The sequence below is a fragment of the Hyperolius riggenbachi genome, chromosome 4, assembly GCF_040937935.1.
Source record: "Hyperolius riggenbachi isolate aHypRig1 chromosome 4, aHypRig1.pri, whole genome shotgun sequence".
NCBI lineage: Eukaryota > Metazoa > Chordata > Amphibia > Anura > Hyperoliidae > Hyperolius > Hyperolius riggenbachi.
Window position 1 is genome coordinate 20,934,685 of NC_090649.1, and position 24,614 is coordinate 20,959,298.

The following is a 24,614-nucleotide window of genomic DNA, read 5'->3' on the forward strand; positions in this document are numbered from 1 at the left end:
GGGCTGGTTAGGTAGGCCCAGTAATACCAGTACAGGCTGTCATAGGACAGGAGCACACAATCCTGTAGATTACACTAGGGAGTGGAGGACCCTGCCAGAGGCTTACAATCTAAAGGGTGGGGTGGAAACACTAGGTGGGGCTGTTAAATACTCATTAGAGAGTTACTGTGCGGTAGGAGGTGGGTAGGCCATCCTAAAGAGGTAGGTTTTAAGGGCTTGCTTGAATGTGTTGAAAGAGGGAGCAAGTCTGATGGGTGGTGGAAGGGCATTCCAGAGGGTGGGGGCAGCCCTTGAGAAATCGTGCAGGCGGGCATGGGAGTGTGAAATGCGTGGGGTGGTGAGGCGAAGGTCGTTAGAGGATCGGAGGGGGTGACCTGGTGTATACCTGTGAACAAGATCCGAGATGTAGGTAGGGCAGGTTTTGTGCACAGATTTATACGCCAGGCATAGAATCATATATATATATATATAGAGAGAGAGAGAGATAGATATATATGTAGATAGATAGATAGATAGATAGATAGATAGATAGATAGATATAGATATAGATATAGATATAGATAGATAGATATAGATATATTTACAACTTCAAAAATATCCAATGTTTACATAAGTGAGAAGGAAAGCCCTTTCTGTAGCAACAAAGTCTCATGATCTGTTAAAGGAATAGATGTCAAATTTAGCACGTGTAAGGCATTTACATTCCCAGTTCCTCTGGACTTGGTCTTGCATTCTCCTCATCTTGTTCTTTAGATCTAGGGAGCTTATTTGCATCTTCCTTTTATAAGTGAGCCCGCCCCTTCTGCCTCGCTTTCGGACTCTAAAAAATCCGTACTGGATTTGAAAATAGAAGAACAGCAGGTACGGAAGCATTGGGAAACACTCTAACACCACACTTTGTGGTCCCACATTTGGATCACCAGGTTGTCTCCGTTTATGATGTTTTCTCTTATTCTTCCTATATTTATGACCCTTGCCATTACCTTTGTGCCTTCAAAAGGAAGCATTACCTGTATCATTATCACTCCTATCCCTAATACGTTTGCTTTTCTTGCTCTCAATTGTGTTTTACTCAGTTTTAGCCACATCAGTCTGCAGGTGTAACAAAAAACGCTGTACTAAACGGACTGAGTCAAATTTGTCCAACTCTTTCAGTAATGCATTAATCTTATCTTTGACCTTTTGGTAAACACTTGTTAGACCTTTGGTTAAACACTGGCTTATAACATTGAAGTAGTGTAGATGAAGAAAGACAGCACCAGCTCTGCTCATAAGATTTATTGTGACACACCACGGTACCGTTTGTGGTCTCTGAGGAAGCTGTTGTACCGTGAAACGGCTGTAAGGCCGGAGTGCCTATACTTTACCTGGTATGCCTGGAGCTCTCCATCAGCCTCAATGTTATGGAGCTCTCCATCAGCCTCAATGTTATGGAGCTCTCCATCAGCCTCAATGTTAAGATATTTGCTGGTCCTCTTTAGCGTACAAAAATATTTTGTTGAGAAAAGCAAACTCAGCAGGTAGCATACAAATGTAAAACAGTATATATGTATCCATTCTGTAAAAAAAACACAGTGTAGCATGTACTGTACATCGAGATACATCAACAATGAGCAAATTAGAAATGGAGACAGGAAGAGATAATAGTGCAGACCCTACTAAAAATTCTACAAAATTCCAGCAACAGAATTAAACTGTAACAATCTTCCAAGTAAGTAAAGAAACAATTTTAAGTAATCCAGTCACACATATTTCCTAGGTAATAGGAAACCAACATTCTAAGGAGGAGAGTTAGCGGATTGAAAAGCTATCCATTCTGCCCAGTTATATTGAAATTTATCCATAGAGGCCGATATGGAATGAGCATAGCGGTCTGTTTCCATCAAAACATTAAGTAGCTGTTCAATTTGAGCATGTGGAAGAGTAGGGGACTTCCAATTAAAGGCTATTACCCATTAGGTAGCAAGGAGGCAGGCATGGTAAAACTTCTCAAAGACCCTGGGGACACCTGGGGCATGGGCATAGATAAGGGCCTGAGCAGGAGTGCAGATAATGTTGGTTGAGGTGACAGTGGAATAAATTAAACAAACTAGACCAAAGAGATTGTGCAACAGCACAGTCCCAGAAAATATGGACAAAACCACCCCAACCTCGAAAACAGGAGAAAGGGTGGGACAGGAAGATACCATGAAGTTTCACAGGAGTGTTTTACCAGCGTGTCAGGAGTTTAACAGCGGTTTCTTTCAAGCATGGAGAAGGTGAAATCCGATGAATAACATCAAACATTTTAGACCACTGTTTCTCAGTAACACTGGTACCCAAATCATATTCCCGTTTATCGATAATTGCTGACGTTCACCACGATCCGCACCATCAGTATAAATCTTTATTCAATAATAAAATTGCTTATATTTTACATAAAGAGGACCACATAGAGAACTAGTCACTTAACCAGTATGCATATGCATGAGTGTGTGTATCCAATCAGGACATCACCGAGAAGCACTGTTTACCAATCAGAATGCAGCATAAAAGAGGAGCGGTGGAAATAAGGAAAAATAAGCAGTAACCACAAGACACTCATCTTGTCATATCCCACATGTTAAAACACCGGGCAATGAACCTACATTCATCGTGCCAATACAGTGTCGAAACACTGTCACCTGCATGTACTCACCGTTCTGACAGATCAGCCAATCAGCGCAGGGCCGACAACGTCCGCATCAGGACTGCTGAGTCCGCTCAGCCAATCAGTAGGCCGCCGCTGACGTACGCAGTGTGGACATCAAAATAAATGTGGGCGGATCCAAAGCCTCAGCCAATGACAGTGCGGCCGACAACGTCCGCCATTCTAACAGATCAGACACCCTCAGCCAATCAGCGCAGGGCCAACCGCGTCCGCATCAGGACTGCTGAGCCCACTCAGCCAATCGCCGCTGACGTACGCAATGTGGACATAAAAGTAAATGTGGGCGGATCCAAAGCATCAGCCAATGACAGGGCGGCCGATAACGTCCGCCGCACGGCAAGTCTAAACGAAAGGAGGTGCGCTGACACGTAGTGGATGGGCGTCACTAATGCAATACAGGACGCCAATCATTAAGACACCAAGCCGCGTCCGCCTAGTGGGGAATCACCACCAGGGATGGCGTCAGGCCAAAAAACTTAAGCACGCCCACCCTCCATAGCACCGCCAATCATATGTCCGCCGACAGCGTTTGCCTAAACAACACCTTAGCCCAATACAAGGGCACAAGGCATTGTCCACAGTCTAAAAAAGGGGGTAAAAACAAATCCTAATGCACACGTAGAGGTCAAAAACAAAACCTCCACGATACCTGAGCTGTATGCTAAAAGGGTGGCATGATCCCTCCCATGCTGCACACTGAAAAAGGAGAATAAAATAAAACATAGTTACCAAGCTCCAAACGCAGTAGCCTCAGGTGACGTTCTCCTGGCAACACAAATACAACATAGCGCATAATAACATATTCAAATAAAACATAACATATGCAAATCATGCTGGTCTCAAATCAACATAGTCACATCATAGTCCCTATTTAAACCTCTAGGTTCTAAGGTATCTAGTTTTTTTATCCAGTAATTCTCTCTAGCTGCCAGAATTTGATGTCGGTCACCTCCTCTACATGGTATAGGTATCCCCTCTATAATCTGAACCCGTAACTGGGACAACCGATGTCCCTTGCTACAAAAATGGTCGGACACAGATAATTCACGTCTCTGATTCCTAATATGTGATTTGTGAGAGGACATTCTGTCTCTTAAGGGCTGTGTGGTTTTACCCACATATCCCAGCCCACAGGGACATTTGAGAAGATAAATCACAAATCTAGAATCACAGGTATATAGACCCTTAATCTTAAATTTAGTCCCTCGGCTCGGGTGGGTAAAGGTGTCCCCCTTCACAATAAAACTGCATAGATGGCACCCCATACAAGGGTAAGTGCCAGCCCTTTTCACCGTCTCAATTCGTGTTGGGCCCAAATTATTGTGGACCAATTTATCTCTCAATGAGGGGGCCCTTTTGAAGGACATAAGGGGCCAATCGTGAAATTCCTTCACAGTTGGAAGTCCCCTTCTCAAAGTAGGCCAATGTTTGATTATGTGACAAATCTTTTCTGAGAGTACATTATATGTGGTAACACAAGGTATCCTTTCTCCAATCTCTAATCTTATACCAGATCGTTTGGAGAAAGTGTTACCTCCACCCTTAAATTTAAAGTTATCCTGTAAGCATGTAATAGGATAGCTTCGTGCCAAAAATTTGTATCTCATCTCCTCCATTCTTTGTAGCCTCATCATGGGATCGCTCACTATCCTCTCTATCCTTTTGAACTGACCCTTCGGAATGTTATATCGCACATGGGGAGGATGGAAGCTAGAAAAATGTAGGATAGAGTTTCAGTGGTCAGCTGACCTCCATCCCTAATCACCCATGTATCAAGAAAATTAATTCTCGACTGGTCACAATGGACAGTAAGTTCAATGGTAGGACATCTGCTATGTAGTTCATCAACTAAAGCATCTAGGCTCGAACACAGCCCCCTCCAGAGCACAAAAATATCATCTATGTAGCGCTGCCACAATCGCGCATGTTTGCAAAAGAGAGGGCTCGAGTATACAAATGCATCCTCGTATAACCCCATATAGAGATTAGCATAGGAGGGGGCCACGTTCGAGCCCATAGCAGTGCCTCTACGTTGTACAAAAAAAGTAGATTCAAAAAGAAAATAATTATTTCTCAAAATAAATTCAAAAAGTGTCATCACAATTTTTTTCTGTTTCTCATCAAAATCTGAGCAGAGCATCAAATAAAAATTAACTGCCTCAAGACCCCCCTCATGGGGTATGGCAGTGTACAAACTACTCACGTCCATTGTGACCAACCAAGTCTCATCATCCAATTCCTCCACCCCTGAGATGACCTCCAAAAAATGTTGGGTGTCTCTCAAGTATGAGCGCAAATTAATAACCATGGGTCTCAAAATTCTATCCAAAAAGACAGCAATATTGGAAAAGATAGTCAATCCCAGAGACGATAGGACGTCCAGGGGGGTCATTAAGTCCCTTGTGTATTTTGGGAAGTATGTATATAATAGGGATTCTCGGAGATCTCTTATACAAACATTTTTTTAAATCCCTATCAATAATGCCCCTATCTTCTGCATCAACAAGAATTCTTTCTATCTGCCGTTGAAGATTGGGGGTAGGGTCACCTCCTAATTTCTCATAGACATTATCATCAGCTAATTGTCTCAAGATCTCACCCCTGTATTTGGCTCTACCCACAATCACGACAGCACCACCCTTATCTGCTGCACAAATATTAATCAATTTATTCTTAGACAATGAAAATAAGGCCCTACGTTCCCGTGAAGAAACATTGTTAGTAATTTGTGAACCCTTTTTTGCTTCAAAATCAGCCTGTAAGAGGCGAACGTCCTGATTAATTTGTTCAACGAAAGTATTTATAACCCCATAGGTATTGGGTATGAACTGGCTACGATTTCTAAGTCCCCAATCTTTCAATCTCAAACAATCATCGTCATGTTGTTGTGTAGAAGCAACAAAAAAATTAGATGAAAAAAATAGTTTTAACTTAATAGATCTAAAAAATCTAGCCAGTTCTAAGTCTAGTTGAAAAAAAATCCGGAAAATTTTGCTTGGACAGAATGATAGTCCCAGATTGAGAACTCGATGATCCACCTCTGAAAGTTCATATGATGAAGTATCCACTGGTATTACATTCTCTTCCTTAATTGCATCTTTGAGTTGTCTTTCAGCTTGTCTTTGTTTTTGCTTTTGATACCTTTTTCCTCCCCTCCGCTTGTACTGTCCGACTGACCTGACTGCACGTCCGTCATAGGTAAAAAATCGGTAGATGAGCCTTCTCCTGCATCATTGGGAGTCTTGGGTTTCTTGCTGGGATTTTTAGTTTTGACAGGTCTGGGGCGTCGAGGGTGAACCTCACCCAATCCTCTTTGCCACCGATAAACATATCCAGTATTATAGTCCTGTACGTCTCGATTAAATTTCCCCCGTTTGACTTCCTCCAATGATTTCTCATACTCTTTCATGGTCTTATGGAGGGTATCCTTAAATTTCTCAAATTCATCTTTATCCAGTAATTCCACCAACGTGATGAGTTTGGAGTTAATCTGTTCCTCAATTAGTGGCAATTCCTTCATAATTTCCTGGACGGTACATAGAATCGCATCAAATGCCGCCCGATTCCATATGCATTCCCATCTTCCACAATACTCCTTATTCTTAGGAAACAGAATGGGCGCCACCTGTGCCCTAATCTGCCTTGGTATCTTTCCATCTTTGTAGTATTCTACCAGGGTCTTAGCGTGTAAGTCCAAATCTATGTATATCTTTTTCAAGTATTCCACATCTCTTTTTTATAGTTTTGGGATCAGGTCTCTTCAGGAAACCACCACTGTTGGGTACCATTGCCACTATAATGGCCGCTTGCTCATTTGAGTAAGCAAAGGATTTGCTGGAGGCCATATCACCCAGATCTTCCATTGTGCACCGAACAGTACTCCGTACAATATTTCTGCAGAAAGGTTCTTGCACCAATGGTAAATAATTGATGCGCAGGGATCCACTCAGGAGTAGTCAGCAAACGTTCACCACGATCCGCACCATCAGTATAAATCTTTATTCAATAATAAAATTGCTTATATTTGACATAAGAGGACCACATAGAGAACTAGTCACTTAACCAGTATGCATATGCATGTGTGTGTATCCAATTAGGACATCACCAAGAAGCACTGTTAACCAATCATAATGCAGCATAAGAGGAGCGGTGGAAATAAGGAAAAATAAGCAGTAACCACAAGACACTCATCTTGTCATATCCCACATGTTAAAACACTGGGCAATGAACCTACATTCATCGTGTCAATACAGTGTCTAAACACTGTCACCTGCATGTACTCACCGTTCTGACAGATCAGCCCCTAGTGTAATGGTTAAGGGCTCTGCCTCTGACACAGGAGACCCGGGTTTGAATCTCGGCTCTGCCTGTTCAGTAAACCAGCATCTATTCAGTAGGAGACCTTGGGCAAGTCTTCCTAACACTGCTACTGCCTATAGAGCGTGTCCTAGTGGCTGCAGCTCTGGCGCTTTAAGTCAGCCAGGAGAAAAGCGCGATATAAATGTTCTGTGTTTGTTGTTTGCACTTTGTTTGGTCTGTGTGGTCCACAATGGCAGAATGAAGCAACAGCAGTGGATCCCAGCACAAAATAAGGGGCAGTGGGTAAGGGGGTGTAACTCCAACCTTCCTTATCACAGAACCTACTAATTTTTATTATATTTTTCCTCTAGGTGCAAGCTTTAATGGAGCAAATATGGTCCAACATACCATCAGATGACCCATCTTTTCCCGTCAATCCAATTATACAATCCGCACAGTCCGCTACTCCTACTACTCATGGGATTGTGAGGGAACAATCACCAGTTGGCAACACCAGTTGGTGCTCGTGTGAAAAATGCATAGCCATGCCAACTGAAGAAGAATCCATTTGCTGCAGATAAATTGATGCCATGGAAGAGCACATCCCTGATGGTGGTGCACAGTGCATCACTGAAACTCAGCTATTCCAGCAATTGTGCTTGAATCCACTGATTGTTACCACTATATATACTGGGTACGTGGCTACTTCAGCATCAGTTGATCCAAGAACACATCAAAGGTAAATGATAAATATTTGTACTTGGTGTCCAAAAAAGGTGTTTTGAGTAAGGGGGGGGGGGGGGGGGTGTAGACAGAGCTATGAAGGGGAGAAAAGAGAGGAACTAGAGCCTCTGGCATCAATTTATTTTTAACATTCGTCATTTTAACAAGGCCACTTTCTATTTTGGACAGCAGAGCCAAAAGTGGAAAGTCATTCGGTTCTGGCCGTAACAGAAGTAATGCTTTCCATGTTCGAATAACCAGTATTGTGCAAGTTTGTAGTTCCACTAGTACAAAGATGTCAGAAAGATGCTGGGTTGTCTATGGCCATTAATACCAAGTTACCAAGTATACAATTTAAATTGGTATAAAGGCAATCACTACAGCTTACAACCACACTATTTTAACAAGATGTTTATATAGAAACACCAGTACTGGGAAATGTATTAAAAAAAACCTTGTAGTTGTTATGATGAGGCTGTGTGGCAGCATAGTCCCGGCAAACTATTTTTTTTTCTTGGCTAGTGTTCTCAAATTAGTGCCAACCAACCCTATGAACACGCGGCACATGCAAAGCATTTGTTGGTTGGTCCCATGGCTCCACACAGCCTCATCATAGCAAGTGCTAAATAAATACAGCTGCACTGGATAGCCCGTATGAACAATACTTTAAAATAAAGTTGTTTTATTAGATGTGAGTTGTCATGAACAAAGCCTTAATTTTAGAATTTGACGTGTCTCCATATGAAACTGTTAAATTTTTGGTATTTTTCTTTCAGGAGATTACGCAAGACATGTAATCGTTCTTTCGTCTCTTGGATCTTTGGCTTCCTTGGCAAAGGAGTGCTGAGGCCCATACCAGCATGTTCTGTTGCAGCTATAAGGAATAAATTCCCTAACCTCAATGCAGAGTATGTAGGGTTTTATTCTTTAATTGATATAGCTGCATCAGATATGCTAGAATCTAGGTTCTCAACGTGTGGTACGCGTACCCCAGGGGGTACTTCTGATGGTTCCAGGGGGTACTCGGGCTTGATATACTTAACCAAGAATATCAAATTTAGAGTTTTAGAACAAGATAAATCTTATTTAAACAACACCAAGTTAGTATTTTAGCTAATTAAAAGCAATAGTAAATGCTTGGAAATAGTTTAGAACCAATTATCATGTACTATGATTAAATATATATTTTGTAAGGGGTACTTGTGATAATGTTTACTATGCTAGGGGGTACTTGGTGAGTACAGGGTTTTAAAAGGGGTACAAACCAATAAAATCTTGAGAAACACTGAGCTAGATTTGTAATGTTTGTATAATTTGAAGGAAAAAAATGATATACCGCTACACGCAAACGGAAGACAAAGATGGACGCAGGCAGCACAGGCCAGTGAACCAAACCTTAAAAAAAAAAATTGGTCCGCATAATTGTTTCCAAAATTTATGTAGGACTTATCCCAGAACAGCAGGACATACAAAAGCTGACATGTTTCGGACCTAGTCTGGTCCGAAATCATAGCTATGATTAAAGGGACAGTTACAGATGTCATCGCAGTCAGCCGTAAAGCGCTGGACGTGGTTGTCGTGGAACGCAACCTCCGTGATGAGCCGGAGGCAGTCGCACGGATAACGCTGCCTGGCAAGGACCCCTGTAGCGAAGCTGAAACACACCAATTTTTGCTACCTTGCGCAAAAGCGAAGTCTGGTAAACACAGAAAAGGAAAATAGGTGTCAGTTTCATTGCCAGCTTCGATGCAGGGGTCCTTGCCGGGCTGCGTAATCCGTGCAACTGCGTCCTACTCTGGGCGAAATTAGCCACAGTGACCCTTTAATGAACAGAGTAGTTCTGAAACATATGTACAAGGAGAGAGAGATAAAGGAGTGGCACTCCCTACACTGTGAGCATGTGTATATGAGCGAAATAGAAAGCAATAAATTCTCACCATACCATCTGTGGTCGCCTCTGTCTTTTGCTGTGACGTGTGCTCAACGGATTTGAGGTGAAGAAAGCACAAGTTCAATGTTCTATCAGCAGAAAAAGGAAGATAAACTCTGGGCACCTTCCGTCCAGTGCTTTTTATTGCAGATAATGACAGACATCCATCTGGATACCACAACCGACAAATACCTCGTTCTGGTGGTTTTCAAAGGTGATGGTACGGTGGAGGTGAGGGAGCCAGGGCACTAAGTGGGACCGGCGACGGCCGTTTCGCGTCTATACAGACGCTTGGTCACGCTGCGTACCACAGCCAGAACGAGGTATTTGTCGATTGTGGTATCCAGATGGATGTCTGTCATTATCTGCAATAAAAAGCACTGGACGGAAGGTGCCCGGAGTTTATTTTCCTTCTTCTGCTGATAGAACAAAGTTCTGAAACATGTCAGCTTTTGTATCTCTTGCTGTTCTGGGATAATGCACAAAGTATTACAGCGCTAAGGACCAAATAATTAATGATAGGTGGTGCGCACTATATACAGTTACCTATCCAGTTTTGAAATTATTGATCCAAAAATAGCTTGCGCTCAGTCCATACAACCAAGGGTGCACTTGCTCCTATGGTGTCCCTCCTGGGCATAGATTTCCCCTCCAATATTATATCCCCCCTGCTCACCGTCAGCAACTCAGAGACTGGCAGGGATGTCTGTGACCAGGCTTCGTCTATGACAATTGGTATTCCCAAGCATATACCTATTCAGTATCTTTGACCAGTATTCGAACTCAGATCAAGGACAGTTCTATACAATGAACCCTCCATTGGGCGGAAGTTCTCACTTGCCCTTCTTCACTTCCGCCCACAATATCTACTACTTCCTTGCTTGACGCTGAACACATGACCATAGGTCACAGCACGAGCCACTTGATAAGAACCCTCTAGATAACCACCTCCCCCCTTCCAGAGTACCGTAACGCCCCCTCTTCACCATGGCAACAGTGCAGATGTGTCCTAAATAAATTTTGGAAACATTGAAGCGGACCGTTATTTTTTTTTACGTTATTACAAGTTATTGTTTTATAACAAAGTTTGATAATCTACTGCTTTTGTTAGTTATTTTGAATAAACTTTTTAAAAACTATTGTGTGATTCATACGTGTGTAGTGTGTGGCATGCATCAGGGGCTCTTGGTCACGCATAAGGCGCTTAAGCTCACCGACTACGTCAAAGTGTCCCCCATACGGTGAGTCCTACTCTAACCTTGCAAAAAAATTTAACCAATTTTAGGTCTAATTTTTAAATGGTTATAAAAAGTAAAAAAAGGATGAACAATATACTGTATGTTTTCACCACATCAATTACCTGGCCCAAGGGAGACTGGCGACTAGCTGCTTCTCATCTTCCTCACTGTTATCCTAATGACTACCCTGGAATGACGTGATCAACAGAAACAGGAGCTAGGGGGAGAGTGAGGATGAGGATAAGCAGCTGATATGGTAGATATTTAAAAAAAAAACACAACAAAAGGGTAAAAACAAGAAGAGCTTTTGTAGAAGGCCACTTTTTTCCCTCTACAGAAAGGTGTCTTATGATCATTATTCCCAAAAACATGTTTCTTTTAATTTGACCAACATTATGAAGACATATATTTGCTTTCAGTATTCTACGAATAAAACAAGAAACTAGATTTAACATTTTTATTAAAAAACTTCAGTGTACAATTTCACATTTTTTTGTTTTGTGAAAATAAAGTCCATAGTACTGCATGAACACACCGCTCCAGAAATAAAAAAAAAAGTCCCACATCCACATTTTTAAACATTGTTTAAATAGTGTATGTTTCAACAGTACCGCAATGGCCATCATCCGTTCATGTTCTTATTTTTCATCTTTTTTGTTTACTTTGAATAAAAAATTTAATAATTAGTGCTATGTTTTTGCCAAGTGACAGTAGACAAGAACGGATGATTGTCGATGTAGTGAACTCAGTCTTAGCAATGCAATTGAGGAAATTGGTTACTGGGTGTGTGTTGCTGCATTACAATGAACACTAAAAAGTGGACCGAAAAACGTTGTGTTTTTTTTCAAACCTGTTACAGACAATAGAAAAACAGAACATTTTTTTTTAACTTTTTTATTTTATTATTTTATTATTATTATTTTTTTTTTTTTTACACACCAAGCCATGAACCAAATGACGGTTGATCCTTCATTTAAACTGCAACAAATAAAACAAAGACCTGTAAGAGAGGGTGAGAGATTGAGTTATTGATAAGATTGAAAATTAGACAAATTATTTTTTTTTTAAAATAAGAAAATGATGTACACCACAAATGAAATTAAAATACACACATACAACTGTATGAACCACATCTAGCCCTTCACAATTTAAATCTACCCATTGTTTAATGCTGGGTACACACTGAGATTTAAAGGTTGATTTACTGCCAGATCAATTATTTCCAACACTATTGTTTAGCTTTCCGACCATTTTCTGATCAAGGTCCGTCCGTTTATTTAATAGAAAGGAAAATGCTCTGAAAATCGATCGGAAAACAAATCAGACATGTTGGAAATAATGAATTTGACAATAACTCGACCATATTATCTCAATGTATACATCTCATAGGGTGTTTTCCTGCCCACTGTGTATACTTGGTGGTATACTGGTCCCATCTCATTTACTCATGCGGGAATAGCAGACCTCTCATGTCCCTGCACGGCTCCTCTATCTATAGCAGGGGTCTCAAACTCGTGGCCCGCGGGCCATTTATGGCCCTCGATACAATATTTTGTGGCCCTCGCCGGCAAAAGCTTCCTTATAGTTCGCTTCAGTGCTCCCAAGTAATCCGCCGCATACCTGCCGCTAAACGAGTGCTCCAGAGCCCCCAAATCGCCCGGGGGCAATCCGCCGGCATTTCCTGGAAGGGGCAGAGCTTTCAGCTTCAGCTCTGCCCCTCCTGACGTCAATCGCCGCCTCTCCCCGCCCCTCTCGGTGAAAGAAGAGTGAGAGGGGCGGGCAGAGGCGGCGATGCGCCGCGATTGTGAAATTCCTTATGCGGCCCAGCCTCATCCTGACTTTGCCTCCTGCGGCCCCCAGATAAATTGAGTTTGAGACCCCTGATCTATAGCTTCTGCTACTTGCATCATCATCAGAAGCAGACACTAGTGGGAGAGGTACAAGACAGGAAAGGTCTGTGATCCACATGTGAGCCACGCTGCCTCTACATCAATCATACCTGGCTAAGATAAGACAGAGGGTGTGAGGACAGTGCCAGAAGGGATATACAAATTGACACAGTGCAGAAATCAATTATGAAGAACACCAAAAAAATGCTCCTGAAAATGTATGCACAAGAGAGGTAGGTAATGGAACAAAAGTTGAAATAGAAGGAGTACTTACAATATTCAGTAACTTCATATTCCTCCATATACATTTTCAAACACTGGTCTAAAAAAAAAAAAACAGAAATAAAAACTTTAAAACTCAATCCTTATCAACATTTCAATACACGTTGTGTAATGTATTCCTATCACTGGGAGATAAAGAGACATGTAGGTAGTTAAGGCACGTCTGCCAGCACGATTGTAGACAAATGTTGATGAGGTTAGAAGGGGATTGAAGGTGGAGTTTAAATGAATAACAAGGGTGACGGTTTATACGTTTCACAAGTTGGGAGAGGAATAAATTGTTTTGCAGGTAATACAAATGTGTTCTTTGGAAAGCACATGGTCGACTAAGGTGGCATAAAGGGATCTCTGTGATGGAAGTGGAAGAGGACACATTTAATAATTTGAGTGTTTTTAAAAGGGGCTATTGCAAAAAGAAAACATTTTTAAATTCGGCTCACAGTTGGGAAACGGCTACGTTGAGCTGCCAAAACATCTTGTTTAAGTGGGCGTTCCACAGGGGCAACATTTTGAGGCAGGGAGTTTCTTCAAGAAACCCAGTCTGTAGTTAGTGTTCCACTAACTATGTGGACAATGTCTCCTAAGAGAGGAAGAAAATGCGTATGTGAAGGATCCTCATATTTTTTACGAACAACCCACTTTTTTTGGTTTCTAGGGAAAACTAATTTAATTTTGGCAGTGCCCTTTGGCTGTGTTCCTTCATGAGGAACGCTGACCGTTTCCTGGGGACGATTTACATTGTGATTATGGTGCAAGACTGCCAGCTTGGTTCTGACCACCATGGAATCCATTCCAAAAAGTTGGTGTTTTGAACGAAACGCCAACATCATGCTATGGAAGCTTTCCAGGGAGCCAGTCTGGCAGTACATTGTCAAATGACGTATGTCTTTATCCATTTTTGGGTCCTTTATTATACCTAACAGGGCCTGAAAGGGTGGGCGACGGTTGTCTAGCCACGACCTTGCTGGTTCAGTGTCAACAAGTGGTGGATGCTCACATCCAGTTTCCTCTTCTCCATCTTTCCACACATGCTCATTACATACGTGGTGTAGCAGTGAGTGCAGTTTTTTCCGGAAGACATGCTCATCACCATGGCAAGTTCGGCTACACCAGTAAAAATTGTGTAATGATTGGGGCGATCCATGGTTGCAACTCCCTACAGGCAGCTTTAGAACTTGCCATAACCAATTTCTTTTTGAAAGACTTGGCAAAATGCCACAAATCAAACTGATGTATCAAATCAGTGTAGTCGGTGAACATTAATTTTCGTATTCCGGTGTGTCTATCGGTGCCGACAATTTTTACGTTGAAGGTCTCCCGTACTCGGTCCAGACACACCTGGAAACCATGCTTTTCCATCTTCACCGACGAGGAGGTTTGGGATACTTGCACCACCTCAAAATCAACAATTTTTTTACTGCAAACATCCATAAAGGAGTAGTTACAGTACTTCGCACAAAAGCCTGGCGAGTCGCATTGACCATCTCCCACTAAGTATAGTGTTTTTTTGCCCAACTGGTTGAGTAGTAACTCCTGTTCCATATTCCAGTGTTTGTGTATCCCCTGGAATATGTATCTACTTTGATACGTGTGGAAAGAATACAAAGTGAAAAACTTGATGCCAGCCAACTCTCACATTTGTGACACTTTTGTGAAACTTGAACCACTGACAACAATGGCAGAGGCAAGTATCACATTCCCTACACTAGTTCTTTTAACTCGAGACTGGCTTTCCCAGAGCTTAGCTCTGTGTCCAGCACAGCATGTAGAAAAAACTGCCAGCAGAGAACCCTGAAATTTTTTCTCAAAAGTGCTGATTTTTTTCTACACAGTCTTGGAGAGGACAGAGAACTTTGGCAAGCAAATTGTCAAGATATGATTCAAATACAATAAACTTGTTTTCTCTTACCCAGACATGGTGCTCTGGGAGATCGGGTCCAAAAATTTCAGTCTCTTCCTCACAGAAGGATTCTTCCATGGCTGTGTCAGAGTCTGATTCGGCACTTGGGATGTAGGGTTTGTCAATTTCGTATTTACCCGGTCGCTTGATGGGAGTGTCAATGGATGGAGAGGATGTCAATTCTTCTTCCACACGTCGTGATAAGGCAAATGATGGAAGGGGACTGGAAACACCTGTTGGAAAAAACGGAATAGAGTACATACCTTCTGGATTTACCTGTGGATTGGAAATTGCAACGTTGACCGATGTCGATGTGCTTGCAGCAGGCTCATTCAGCGTCAATTTATATGTATGGTCATGAAGGAGAGAGTCTTGGACCGCCGTCAGGAACGTTTCATCCTGTTCCATGCTCTCGTTGAAATATTCTGCCTCAATCTGGGTAAATGCGTCAATCTGGTCTGAGTCAGTCTGGGTGGCTGTGTCACTTTTTGTTTGCCCATTGTTTGTAGATAAGTGACATGAACAGCAACATTTCTTTTTGGATGGAACTGTGGGATTTGTCGATTGTGCTAAGCGTTTCAATCTCAGCCGAAATTTTCTGAATTTTGATTCTCTTTCTCCTTCTTCTATTTCAAAAATTGAGGGTTCTGCATCCTTATGAAGATTAACCTGCGTACCTTTAAAAAAAAAACAGTCAGGAGAAAAATGTTTAGAGCAGATACGAAATTTATTTGCATTAGTATCTTCCATTATCAATGGTACAAAATCAGAAATCATGTCTTCATCGAATCCTGTACGCTGTAGCCATTTCTTGAGTTTTTCTTCATCTCTAGGGAAACGATGAATAGTGACATCCGGTTTGTTCACTTTGTGGCCTGATTCGTGGTCACATCCGGGATAAAAGCAATGAGGCATGTCTATAAAAATAAAATAAAAATAAATTAAAAACCAGGACGTATGCACATTTGACAATTCCCCCCCAGTAAACACCAATGCACATGTTAAATCAGCAGAGCAAATACCATGCCCCCCCCCCCTCAAATACACATATACCATACAGATCATATCAAATGCACATGCCCCCCACAAATCAAATGCACATGCCCCCCACAAATCAAATGCATATGTCCCCCCACAAATCAAATGCATATGTCCCCCCACAAATCAAATGCACACGGGCCCAAACAAATAGAATGCAAATGTACCCACAAATAACTAATGAACGTGACAACCCAATCAAATCAAATGCACACAGGCCTCAAACAAATCAAATGCACGTGAACCCCCATAATTATGAACATGTCCCCACCCAAATCAAATACACATGGGCCCAAACTAATAAATCAAATTAACAAATCACCCCGTGCAGCCGATGCACATAAACCCCACGTATCAAATGAACATGGTACACCCGCAAACCGGATGCACATGTCCCCACAAAAATAAAATGAACATGAGAACCCACGTATCAAATGCAAATAACCCACATAAATCAAATGAACATGTCCACCCATGTCTCAAATGCACCTGTCACCCCATGTATCAAATGCAAATAACCCACATAAATCAAATGAACATGGCCCACTCGCAAATCAAATGCACATGCCCCCCACAAATCAAATGCACATGCCCCGCACATGTCCCCACAAATCAAATGCACATGCCCCCCACAAATCAAATGCACATGCCCCCCACAAATCAAATGCACATGTCCCCACAAATCAAATGATCATGACACCCCCCGTATCAAATGCAAATAACCAACATTAATCAAATGAACATGGCCCACTCGCAAATCAAATGCACATGTCCCCACAAAAATAAAATGACCATGACAAGCCACGTATCAAATGCACATGTCACCCCACGTATCAAATGAGCGTGTCACCCCGTGCATCAAATGCACATAAAACACATAAATCAAATGAACATGGCCCACCCGCAAATCGGATGCACATGCCCCCCACAAATCAAATGCACGTCCCCACAAAATAAAATGACAAACCACGTACCAAAAGCACACGCCCCTCCACCGAACATCAAATGCACATGCCCCCCCCCTCGGAACATCAAATGCACATGGCCCCCACCAGTAGTTCACTTACACACGTGCCACACAGATTAAACAAGGATCCAAAAGTGAGCCAGCCAGCCAGCTGTGCTTCTACTTTAGTAGAAGCAGACTGGCTTTCTTTGCAACTACAACTTACTTGTTTATACAATCCTGCAGGCGTCTCTAATGTCTCAGTCTCTCCACGATATGCAGCCTTCAGCCTCTGCTTGGTCCGCTCTCCTTACTGCCTCTCCCTGCTGTGCTGCCTCGGCTGGGCCCGCTCTGCTTACTGGCTCTCCCCGCTGTGCTGCCTAGGCTGGGCCCGCTCTGCTTATTGGCTCTCCCCGCTGTGCTGCCTCGGCTGGGCCCCGCTCTGCTTACTGGCTCTCCCCGCTGTGCTGCCTCGGCTGGGCCCCGCTCTGCTTACTGGCTCTCCCCGCTGTGCTGCCTCGGCTGGGCCCGCTCTGCTTACTGGCTATCCCCGCTGTGCTGCCTCGGCTGGGCCCGCTCTCCTTACAGCCTCTCCCCGCTGTTCCTCCACTTCAGCCTGGTCCACGCTTCAGCCTATCTCCGTTGCTCGCCGGTGTCCCTCGCAACCTCTCTGCCTGGTCTCCGCCGGTACTGTCCCACGCACCCTCTCCGTTTAATGCTCCGGTCCCAATGGCGGCGCACACGAGATGACGCAGTTGTTTACAACAAGTCATCTCGCGAGATTTGACAAAGAAGCCATTCGTGGGCCGGACTCAGTAGCTGGGATTGCAAGTGACGACAGCAATCCCACAATGCTACGCGCGCCGGCCAGGGAAAATCGCCAGGGGCGAAAATTACACAGGGGGCGCGGCTTCACGGATTAGGACAGCAATGCATTACTTTGCAGTAAGTTTTTGTTTTTATCTTTACCCCACATCTATATATATTTATAAGAGGGGTTATTTTATGAGAAGTTCTTTTTTAGCAATTGATTATCTTTAAAGACTAGCAGATTTCTAACATCCCATAGTACTTCTTTCAGCGGAGGCATGCAATATGTCTCTGGTTTATCACCCTGCCACCACCCTGTAATGAGGTTGGTGTAAGTGATACTTCTTGTACCCAGCAAGAGCCTGAACAATGGTTTTAGCTTAAGTTTAAATTGAGAGGAAAAGAAACAGGACCAAAACAGGTGAACAACATTTTCAATCCCCCCACAACCTTCCCGTGGGCAAATCTCTGACCTAATTAGATCCCTATGTTTTAGGAAGGAGCGGGTGGGTAAGCAGTTAACAAGGGATAACCATACTACATCTTTCTAACGGTTTGACAAACCGTCAATTTCCATGCTCTTCCAGACTAGAGCCCCCCTTTGTGAATTAAGTTTGGGAACTTCATTAGCAATTTCATCTTTTGACATCCAAGCCTTCAGACTATTTTTTTTCAAGTGCAATCTCCAGTAAAAGGTTGCAGCTTCCATTCTTCCTTGAGAGTCTGTAGCTTGAGATAGAATTGAGGGACCGCAAGGGGACATGGGTCTTCGTAAATCTCTCTGGCACTATCCCCATTTTGTAAAGAGCCAACCACCTAAGTATCTCATCATGAGAGCAGTGGTACCATTCCTCTTAAAAGTGGAGGCCGCTGTAAGCCAGTAGTGTACGTTTAAAAATAAGGCCACAACAGGGAAGCTGAAACCTCCATGTTCCATTCTCTTCATAACCTTCGTCCTGCTGCATCGCTCTATGCGGCCATTCCAGAAGAAAGTAAAGAGTTTCTTGGTCAAGCACTGTGTCCAGCGTATCAGGGGGGGGGGGGGGGGAAATCACTGTATAGTACAACAAAATCGGAAGAATCACAGCCTTGACTATCAGTGTCTTTCCAGTAAAAGTAAGTTGTCGGAGTCTCCAGAAGTCCAACTTCTGCTGGACAGTGTCCAATAATGTTTTTAAGTCAGAAGCGCCATTCACTGCTGATCAAAGTATACTCCCAATATACAGATTTCTTCCACTTGTTTTACTTGGTCCACCTTAATAGGTATTACCCAGGCTTACCCAGTTTGCAAAGTTGACACTTGGCCCAATTAACCATCATCCCTGTGGTGGCACAAAACATTTTTAAGTGGAGATTACCTCTTCTCACATCCCAAGGGGAGGAACAGACCAGTACTACATATTGGTGTAGAGTCCCGCAATCACTTTAAGTATCATGGGAGGGAAACCCATGCTTCTGAGAACCGCCAGTAGGAAAGAGTGGGACACTTTATCAAACACCTTCTCCAAATCGATTGATTCTAGCAGTAAGGCAATGTTATGTGACTGAACATAAAACGTAATATCACATAAAAGAAGGAGATTGTCAGAGATCCTGCGGCCGGGCACTGAACAGGTCTGGTGATCTTCAATGAGAGTGGCAATGACCTGGGATATATGGCTAGCCACCAACTTAGCAATTATTTTGTAATCACAATTAAGCACGTGATCGGCCACCATTTGCGAATGTCCCGTTAATCACCTTTTTTCCTATAGATCAGAGTGATCACACCTTCTCAAATGGAGTTTGGTAGAGCAGCAAAGACCTTCAAAGATATCTTTCTTGATGAAAAGCCATGCAGTTTGATAAAATTCTGCCGGCAGCCCATCCTTTCCAGGAGTTTTATTCTTTGTCATAGCTGTGACTGCCCGCCAAACTTCCTTCTCAGTCACGTCACTGTCCAGGAACTCTGCATCTTCTTTCAAAAGGCTTTTATCCAACACCTTGAGATACTGTTTCATCTCTTGGGGTTTGGCGCAGAAATGTGCCTCATATAACCTCTTATAAAAAGAAACTATTTCTGCCTGCATAGCGTCCCCTGTACTTCCTGGTCCTGCTTCCATACAGACGTGAGAGTATCTGTAGAGCGTACGGTTTTTTTTGTTTTTTTTTAAAGTAACAGCTACATTTTTCATCCTCGCCTAAAGCTTTTATCTTGGCCCTGAAGACCAAGCCTTTCCCTTTTTGCAGAAGGAGCATTTTCTGCTTGCTCCTAAGCTAAGCTACTTCGGTAGAGACATCCATGCCCCTTTCTTTAAAACCAAACAGCTGTTAATCTCTTGTTCCTGCTGTCTCCGCTGCCAGGCCTGCGTCTTCCCCAGGACTGGAAGAAAGCCCTGATTTGCAGTTTGGCCCATTCCCACCATTGCACTCGGGAGGGAAAGCGGTGCTTTTGTTGTGCCCAGGTAGCATACTGGCATTCAAACGCTTGTAATGCAACTTCATCCTCTAAGTGGCCAGAGTTCAATTTCCAGAACCCAGCTCCGAACTTTAATGAGCTTTCAAAACCGATGGAGGTCTTAATCCCCTGATGATCTGTAAAGGAGAATTGGACCTGAGAGTAATCCAGTAACTTTAGGTGCTCGGATGCCAGGATATAATCAATCCTGGAACGGACTGTCCCCTTGTCAGAATAAAAGGTGAATTGGTGAGCATGGTGCTGCCAGGAATAAATCCTGTTGTCGGAAATCCTGTAGGGTCTGTTTAAAGGCTGTACTAGTGCTATCCAGTTTTGTATCTGCAAGACCTATACAGTCTTTTACCCTATACAGTATATTAGATCAAAATCCTGTGTGATAATGGTACTATTTCTACCAGGCAGGTACAATTTGAGCATTTCTAGAAAAGACAGGCTTCCTTGCTTTTCCACCGGGCTATATACTATATTCTAATGAAGTGACCGCTGAAATCCAGATTTACCTCCAAAAGACTGCCAGGAAAAATTGTACATGAGGTAAGTATATGAGCTGCAGGACTTTTCACCAAGAGGCCTACCCCCTCATTGCGGTTGGATCCTGCAGTGGACCAGACTACGCCCCATAAGTCCATCTGCCAGCTTTTGGCTCTGTGGTCAACATACACTCTTGTAGGGCAATCAAATCACAATTTACATTAGCGAGTTCATGAAAAATAGCAGTCCTTGTATACAAGGAACCTATACCCTGGGTGTTTAACGATAGGAGTGAAAGGCTCATGGTGACAAGGAGGAAAATAACTTTACTGTTGGAATCCATGGTCAGTATTTACAGGGTCACTACGGGGAAATCTAATTGTCTGTTTAAACCACTACTTCAGTGAAAATCGCTGGTCCCGGGGAGGGGGAGGTGACCTCTGATTCATCATCATCATCAATTTTCATTTTTTTGGACCCGCACATGCTGCCTGAGGGCTTTTCTCGGCAGACTTTCTGCGTGGCAGGAGGGGACCGGTCATCCTCACTAGACTCCCCATCGCTGCTCGGACTACTATCTGGGTCCTTTTCTACCTCCATCTCATCATCTGCCAACTGATTTATGGATGCATCAATCATATCTAGGGCATGTATACCTTGCAATTGAGAAAAGGGGAAAGTGGTCCCTACAGCTTTATTTAGTATGGTCTGTGCTTTACTTGTACCCTCCTGGGGCTTAACAGACACTGTAGTACCTTTTTTTTTATTTTTTGGGTATGGGCACCTTTAAGTGGAAGCTCCGCCCCCTGGCTGCAGGGATCACGGAGCTCCGGTGTACTTAGATCACCCGCTGGTGCTGAGGGATAATCCGTCCCAGCGGGTGCATTAATTTGCACAGAGTTGGAGTAGGGAGGGTTGGCTCCTCTCCTCTCCAACCGGAGACTTGGGTAAGCGCTGCTCTAACTTCTTATCTTTTTTGTTCCACTGGGACACGTAGCCATCCGTGTCCTCAGCGGCAACAGCGGGAGGGGGAACATCTGAGCAGCTTCCCTACAGGCCACCCACAGAGCTTTCTCCTTCACTAGCAGGTACATTGGATACAGTATCGGCAATATGCCGATCGGGCAGTGATAGTGCAGGGGCAGAGATCGGCACAGAATAGCTACCAGGGGTCAGACACACCAGTAACATCACCCTGCAGGGGACCTGACCCAGGAGAGACATAAATAGGCTGGGAAACATTCAGAGGGGCCACACATGGTACAATATCGGCAGCAGATTTAGAAACAGGAGGTAAGGTATCAGGAATAACATTGTCATCATCATCCTCACTATCTGGCAACCCATCATTGTCCCCCTCATACAAAGGCATTTTTAGGATATTAGAACCACCCCCATTCCCTCTGGCTACCCTGCTGTACAAATGCTTTTCTTCCATTTTAGGGCAACTCCTGGCAAGATGAGTAGCAGCTCCACAAAGGTCACAGCAGCGCTGGGAGCAGTCCCTAGCTAAGTGTCCCTCCTCCATACATAGCCTGCAGTGCTGTATCTGACAAGAGTCTTTCATTTGTCCATAGGAAAACTGGTTCCTGCAATATAATGGCTGGCCAAGGTATAAAAGAGTACAGCGATCTCCTGCAAGGCTGACACACCGGGAGGGTGCTGTAGGCCATTATCTTTTTGAAATTTGACTTTAAATTTCAGTTCGCTGCGCCACAGGCCCCACAGGTTTAAACGTTTCTGGGGGGGGGGGGGAGAGGACGACCCAGCACAGCACATCACAGTATTTTTGCAAGAAGATTCTTACCATCTCTGGCTCTATGTGAGGGTTATAGAGATGTATGGTCACGAATCTTGCGCCCACATCGAAGCAGAGATCAAACGATAATTTGGCTAGTAGAGGATCACCCAGTTCTTTCTTGTGACGTGCGTTCTCATAAGCCGCCAGGCACTTGTCCTTGGTAAAGAATATTAGGTTGTAAGTACCACTTGTAGGAAACTCCTGAACTGCAAATAGATCATTTACTTTAATGTTAAGGTTCGTCTGCACGACATCCACCCACACTCAACAAATGGAATACTCCTTCACGGCATCAGGCTGTACCTGTAAGCGGAATGCATTCCAAGGCGCTTTTACCTGCGCCATTGCCAGTACCTTCCGGAAGCCCACACTCCCGCCACTAGAACCACCAATTAAGGCAGCCTCAAATGACGGGGTTACTCCTTAAAGTTCCCCCAAAAGTGACCCAATAGCAGCAGAGTGTGTGAGCACTAAGGCTGAGTCACCTCGGGTTCCCTAAACCTCTCAGCTAAGACCTTGATCTTAGCCAAAAGGCAGAGAAGCGATAACTCATGTATTGTCCAAAGCTGCACCCGCCGCGACAGCACCCTCCGTGGGATTTAAGACGGCTACCTTCTAAATGCAGCAGCGCACAACTGCTGGCTAACCCAAGGCTACCGGCTGCTGGGGGGGCTTCCCACTGCCTCTGCAGGCCTTCCGGGCGACAAGGATGGGCGCACCTGGGCTAAACGCAGACGCAAGGGCCAGGCTCAGCTGCCGCCTGATTACTTTTGCATGGCCGCACCCACCGCCGGAACAGCTGGCAACCCTCCGCTGCCGTGCCTCCACGCTGAAAACAAAAGTAAAGTAGGCTTCCTGCATTCCAGCACCACGCTAGTAGAGAGTGTGGAGGGAGGGAGGGCAGAGAAAGTCAAGTCTCTAGCCCGGTAGGCTTGCTCTGGCTGCGTACGCTGAAAACACAGTGCGTCTGTAGTCCTTCTCTTTCCTTTTAATCACTCTGTCTGGGCATGCGTGGTGTGCCACAAGAGAGAGACACAGGCCGTGGAGTGAAAAACCAAAACAGGAGATCCCTTCCTTGCCTACTACACACAATCAATCACGGCCTCTCACTGCTGATGCCACTTGAGTTGGACTGAGGGGAGTCAAAAAAGTTCAACCGATGATGTCATAATGCCCTGGGCAGAGGCTATATAAGCAGCAGCAGGCACAGTAGAATACCTGCCAGTCTGCTGGCAGCTCTCCAGGGAGCAAGAGCTGCTGCTGCAGAGGACAAAGTGCAACCATGAAGAAAAGTAATCTGGTCATGGAGCTTTGCCGTAGCAACTGTGCAGCACAAGTAAAGTAAGAACGCAGCGGGCAGCCAATGCAAAATAAAGATGTGGGTTTTTTTCCGTTTCTTATAGCCAGGAGAAATACGGACTCAATAAATGACACAGATGCACAAAGAAAGCAGACACAACTTGAAACAATGTTTTTATTGTCAGTGGGGAGAGGATTTCAACTCTATCCTGCACCCAGCCAGCAGTAGCAGCACAGACATAGAGCGCACAGCAGAACGAGCAGGGGGGAAAAAACAGCACTTGCTGCCTGGTACATTCAGCCACAGTATACACTTTGCAGAAGGTCTCTTGATTTCTTCACTTTACTTGACTTCACTCCACTTTGCTAGTCAGTTGGGTATGTTGAGTTTTGTTCTGGTTTTTGACACCAGTAAGAGAGAGTAGTGCACCGGTCCTGGAGGTACTGCAATACCAGGTCGATGCGCGGAGTGGACAGAGCAAGCTCTTCTTCCATCTCCCTGTTCCAAAAATCCATTTAATTTATGGTCCACAGATAGGGGACGTATCTGATATTAAACTGATAAGAACAGTCTCAGTCGGTTAGCCAAGTACCATATTCCGATCATGTAGACACCCTTCATGGTCTTGTTGCTATACCCAAGAGTCATCACAAGGGCAGACTTTTATTATCAAAATTAAATATTTTTGTCATATGATCAAAACAGAGATCAAAAAATATTCTCATTTTTTGGAACAGGGGTTTACAAGTCAGTTTGCTCGCAGAGCCAAAAAGTGCAAAAATACATCATAGTGAAAGTCTACTCGTCCACTCGGTGGTACGCCACCGAACAGCTGCGTCC

At 43.8% G+C, this 24,614-nt stretch overlaps 1 pseudogene; it reads right to left on the reverse strand.

Annotated features, from left to right (window-relative positions):
- Positions 1–24,192: 24,192 nt before the first annotated feature.
- LOC137505771 (U2 spliceosomal RNA) lies at positions 24,193–24,371 on the reverse strand (annotated as a pseudogene).
- Between the last annotated feature and the right edge of the window lie 243 nt (positions 24,372–24,614).